Below are 6000 nucleotides of genomic sequence, written 5' to 3'. Positions count from 1 at the left end.
TTTTAAATTCATATTTTTGCATACGTCAAATTTGCATTTGGGTTTTCATGCAAATTTGATAAATGTATATTTTTTTAATGTGTTAAAATGCATTTATATTAAATGTTTCCAGAATGAAATAACTGGCTTTTACATTGTCGTTACATAAAAAAAAAAAAAAAAAAAAAAAAAATTGAAAAGTACTTTTAATTAAGTTGACAGCGTGCATGAGATTAACAATTAAATTAAATTGTTTCAATTAAAGATTAAAAATTTTTTTTTTTACAAATATTTTATTTTAGAAAAAAAGTGAGAAATCATGAGAAATTTAAAATACAAAATAATTGCAAATAATGTCTTAATGTCTGTAGAAAGCAGAATTAATCATTAAATGTAGTGATTAGAATGTTACATGTTACAGTAATTTAATTAACATCTTAAGTAGTGCACACTGACAGCCTTAAAAATACATTTTGTAAACAATTTTTTTGTTGTTGAAAACCTGCATTAGACAATGATCTGATGTGAAAGTTCATCATGTCCATCAGATAAAGATTGGCACAGGCAATATCAGTTTTATCTTCCTCGTGTGTAGTCAATGTTTTTCATTGCACACCTGCCTGACACATCACCTGACCGACAGATGACTGCTGATATCTGTTTAAAACGCATGAGAGGTTCTTGTTTTACGAGAAATAAACAGTCCCCACAGCAAGCATGCTTTGATTCAACAACATCAGGCATTGCAAAAGCAACAAATCCCGAAGGCAAATGTTGAATACCTGCTTATGTCCTCTATAGGTCTCCGCCGGGTTCCTGCTGAGTGATGGCTGTGATGATGTATTAGGGTGTGTAATGATGTGTGTGATGATGTGCGCAGTTCAGATCAGCGGATTTTACGCAAATTAATTCCCATCCAGAGTCTAGCTCGTAATACAATCGACGTCCATTCGCAAAACAAAACAAAAACACGACACTAAAAAATATCAAACCACATTCTCCTTAACTTGATAGCGTTGAGCTAAATTATTTAGAAATAAATATCCAATAAAAATCGAATCGAAATTTTTTTCTTTTTTTTTCGGAATCCTATATCTTCAGATAAATGTGCAGAATAAACGCGGAGGTTTGTGATGTCTGATAAAAGTGAGACTGTCTGCTCTTTACGAGAGACTGGAGTCTGTGTGGGTGTGTCGAGTCGCCTATTGGTCCAGAAGATAATGCGACTCGTTTAGGCGACTCGGTTCTTTTGAACTGCTCGCTTGACTGCTGATTCAATTATTCGTTCATCTCAAATTATGATACACACGTGCAGGGGAGTAAGAATACAAACAAATAGTGTTGTTTAGCGCCCGATTGTGATTATAATTTTGTCCTAATGTCGTAAAAACACTGATTCGTTTTCACTGTGGTTGATCAAATACGATTGTGACTGTATGTTTGTTTCAGGCATCCCCTGAGATGTGTTTCATCATACAAAACGCGCCTTTTTACATCAACCACAAATATGACATGTGTGTCTAACAGCTTGTCCATATTTTAACACAATAGAAATACTTAAGCTCATTAACAGTTAAAGGTATTTTATAACCGGAATAAATCAAGTTCTTTTTCGAGCTCTGACAGATGAGATTCACTTCAACCGACTCATTAAGCAGAACCGATTCAAACCAAAGCGTACCATCAACTGTATTCAGTACACAAATGAAAAGAAGGTTTTCTGCGCTTCTGCAATCCACAACAATCCGGTGCAACCAGGGCAGGACAAAACAGAGCAGAAATGACTGTCATTGTTATGCACCTTAAATAAATTAATTAATAAGTAAACATCTGTGCTGCACCGGCGATTCCTTTTTTCTGTATTCAGTATAATTAGACCGAATTCTTCGTTTGCATAATAAAAGAAGCAATCTTACGTGTTAATGTTCTGTTTCCATCGTTATAATTCGATTAGACGTCACTTCAGCCCAGAAAACACATGCTGATTTGAGAACAGAAAGCGTAAACAAGACAAATGACAAACATTATCAAAAACTGTGGTTTTATCATGTTATAATAGACATGATATACCATAGTACCTTGGAGTAGTTTGTAAATACCATGGTATAAATATGGTAATAACACAGTACCTTGGTAGGCCAATACACCAACAAAGTTCTCAGAAGTTCAGGTAATGTTCTGGCAATGTTCTCTCAAAGTTAGCCTATGAACAGATGTTCTTCCATTAATATTAATAGAATGTTTGTTCAGAGTTAGCCTATGGTCTTTAAAACGTTACAACAAAAACACTTGTACTTCGTTCATGGAACTTTTGAAAAATGTTTTAGTTGGACATTCATTTAACATTTTTTAAATGTTACAAATTGTTTCAGAACATTCAAAAGTAACATTCCTATAATGTGTTCAGAATGCAAAAAAAAAAAAAAAAAACGATTATTCCTTTAACATTCGCATTACCAAGAAAAAAGCTTTTAACGTTTTGAACATTCCGAGAACATTCAGAAAATGTACATTTCTGTACATTTTATTTCATTAATTTGAACATTTAAGCTGCTTGCAGTCACAATAATGTGACATAATTGCTTATTACTTTTGACCAATAGGTGGCTCTGAGTCTGACACTAAATTGTTCTGGTGTGGTTGGTGTTGGGTGACAATTTTTGTGAGATTTTTTGTATAAGATTTTTTGTGAAATTTTTTTATAAGATTTTTATTCAAGCTGTTCAGAAGTTAGAAGCAAAAAATATTTAATGTCTCCTGACCACTAGGTGGCGCTGTGCTGAAACTGTAAGGGTACCCTCAGGTCATGGATGTCATAACACACACCAAGTTTGATCAGAATACACTAAAGCGATATGGAGACATAGCCTCACATCCATTTTGATGTGCTCTTCATCAAATTTGTTTACGTGTTACTCAAGAACAGTTTGACGAATCAACATGATTTGCATGTTGTTGTTTTTTTGTTGAAACGTCTAGGACTTTTTCGGAAAATTCAAAATGGTGATTGGCGCAATCGAATCGTCTTGAGCCAAGGAATCAGAGGAAAACAGAAGCCCTTACAGTATTTGTTTCTAGCCTTTACGGTTCAAAAGTTGTTAGCATAAATCTAAGTGAAACTTTGAACAGTTGGTGGCGCTAGAGGGATTGAGTTAGGGACTCCAAAATTTATATGGATAATGTTCAGACTGTCCTCTATCTATGTGCCAAATTTCATACATTTTTACCATTTGATTCTATGGCCTGCCAGACTCAAGAGCGGAAGAAGAAGGGTTTTATCTTAATGGGAACGTTGTTAGCTGGGCAGAGCCCTAGATAGTGGACAAACAAAGTGACAATTCTAGGGGCCTACAACTACAACCATCTGATAGCACTGCCATATTATGTTCTGTCTCAATCAATCCCCCCCTTATCCAGATCCATGTCCTAGTTTTTCTCGAACAGAAGTCCCCTCTGGGTAAATTCACCCTTAATTCATTTAGAATGCATCAGTCTGTGGGGTTAAATTCCATTCCTTTACATTGTGTAATGTACAGTAAGCTCGTACTGTATGCTCACATCGTGCACTGTGGGTGAAACGTGCCATAGAAAGTATTAGATCCCAGAGTGTGATAAGATACAGACAGTCCCTGATGCAATCACTCTTTCACCTCTGAACACATGCCCAGCATGCCACTTATTGTAGATGACATGCATTTAACGCAGGGCAAGTGACAGGGTTGGTTTTGTTGACGTGTGTAAGCCCGTTTATCAGTCCAAATGGGGTTTTCCCCCAGAACGGGTGAAAGTCTCTGCGTGTTACTGTCTTTCCACGTGGCAAAGTAATTTAATTCCATAACTCAATTTCATATCTGACTTCATTTTATCACGACCTCGAATTTAAGTTAGATTGCCAATTGGTTATTGGTCATTCAATGATATAATAGTTTAGCAATATATTTGATTGTTCTATTTAACTCTTTACTTATATTTTACCCGTTCATATTAGGAAGCCATGACGCTCAGAGGTCCTCACCTTGTTTAACGCGGGTCTCACGATCACAAGCTCTCCAGCTTCGGTCACTAAACAGAGGTAATTACTATATTCCTGAGATCGGTCCCATTCATGTTTACACAATCAAAGATACTGTGGTATAGCCCCCGTTATTGCATACACTTGAAATTAAAGTAACGTTTACTTCAGTAGAGGTATGGCCACTACTACAGATATAAGTCAACCAACTTTACTTCTCTTATAATAGCTTTGGATTAGCCATGCCGTGGTTTCCCACGTACACTTATCTAAAGTAACATTTAATTAAAACAGCACTGTAAACCCGAGTAAGTTGGCAAAACTCAAAAAATGTAAGGCAATCAGTTGCCTCAAATTTTTGCAGTTAAGAAATTCAAAGTTTAAGTAAGCAGAACTGACAGATTTTTATTTTGTACTTATTTTTATTTTATTTTATACATTTTAATTGTTCTTAACTTGAAATGTTTGAGTACACTAATTCATATATTTAACTTAAAACTTTCATGTAATCTCAATGTGAACTCTTGTATTATTATAAACTTTGCTAGCTTTAAGTTTCCTAACATTTTCATTTGTTAACATGTTAACAATAGTATGTTATACAGTAGCACTTGCTGTATGAGTGCAGCAATATAAAGGTTGTATTTGCTCTCAAATCATTGTCATCATGATGGTAACTATCCTAAAACCAACATTAACAGAAATTCTTCTAAATTAGCATAACAAAAAATTAATCACAACCAAATCTCCCACTTAACATTAATCTTGCACAAAAAAATATTATATTACACTTAATTTGAGCATTTACTCTCCCTTTCGAGTGACATCGGCAAAGCATGCTGGGAAATAGACATCCCAGCTGTTTCAGTTAAACTTAAGTTCGTCTAAATCAAAACAAATAATTTCATAAAACTCAAAACAATGAGACAGTTCAGTTTACTTAAAATACATCAGTTCTGTGAACTTGAAAGAAAAAGACAGTGCTAAATACTCATAAAAATAATTTGACTGAACTAATTAGTTTAATTTAAGTTTGTCCTACTCAAACCAAATAATTATTTTGAGCGTTAGGGTTTACAGTGAGAGGTAAGACACGCCCAGATATAGATTGTTCTAAACGGAAATTCACTTCTTGTCTTTGCAAAACCAAGTACACTTAAATTAGCGCCAAAATATTAGTCGTCACTAATCTGACGCAAAACTTGCGGGAACATACAAATCCGTTTAATCTACTTGGGAAAACAATTTCAGAGTCAGTCGGAATAAAATCAAATGTAACAATTTATAATGTCAGGTAAATATACACTCACCTAAAGGATTATTAGGAACACCTGTTCAATTTCTCATTAATGCAATTATCTAATCAACCAATCACAAGGCAGTTGCTTCAATGCATTTAGTGGTGTGGTCCTGGTCAAGACAATCTCCTGAACTCCAAACTGAATGTCAGAATGGGAAAGAAAGGTGATTTAAGCAATTTTGAGCGTGGCATGGTTGTTGGTGCCAGACGGGCCGGTCTGAGTATTTCACAATCTGCTCAGTTACTGGGATTTTCACGCACAACCATTTCTAGGGTTTACAAAGAATGGTGTGAAAAGGGAAAAACATCCAGTATGCGGCAGTCCTGTGGGCGAAAATGCCTTGTTGATGCTAGAGGTCAGAGGAGAATGGGCCGACTGATTCAAGCTGATAGAAGAGCAACTTTGATTGAAATAACCACTCGTTACAACCGAGGTATGCAGCAAAGCATTTGTGAAGCCACAACACGCACAACCTTGAGGCGGATGGGCTACAACAGCAGAAGACCCCACCGGGTACCGCTCATCTCCACTACAAATAGGAAAAAGAGGCTACAATTTGCACGAGCTCACCAAAATTGGACAGTTGAAGACTGGAAAAATGTTGCCTGGTCTGATGAGTCTCGATGTCTGTTGAGACATTCAGATGGTAGAGTCAGAATTTGGCGTAAACAGAATGAGAACATGGATCCATCATGCCTTGTTACCACT

At 35.8% G+C, this 6000-nt stretch overlaps 2 protein-coding genes across 2 annotated transcripts in view; one reads left to right on the top strand and one right to left on the bottom strand.

The window, feature by feature from the left end:
- cers4b (ceramide synthase 4b) overlaps positions 1–1133 on the bottom strand; it is a 23394-nt gene extending 22261 nt beyond the window's left edge. Inside the window, exon 1 of the mRNA XM_084411536.1 lies at positions 762–1133. The gene's annotated coding sequence lies outside the window, so the exon portion shown is untranslated. The remainder of the gene's footprint in view (positions 1–761) is intronic.
- LOC311292270 (lipoprotein lipase) overlaps positions 1–6000 on the top strand; it is a 632457-nt gene that overhangs the window by 540415 nt on the left and 86042 nt on the right. The window lies entirely within an intron of this gene.

The sequence above is a fragment of the Rutilus rutilus genome (genome assembly GCF_951802725.1).
Source record: "Rutilus rutilus genome assembly, chromosome: 6".
NCBI lineage: Eukaryota > Metazoa > Chordata > Actinopteri > Cypriniformes > Leuciscidae > Rutilus > Rutilus rutilus.
This window is presented reverse-complemented; position numbering and strand designations above follow the sequence as displayed.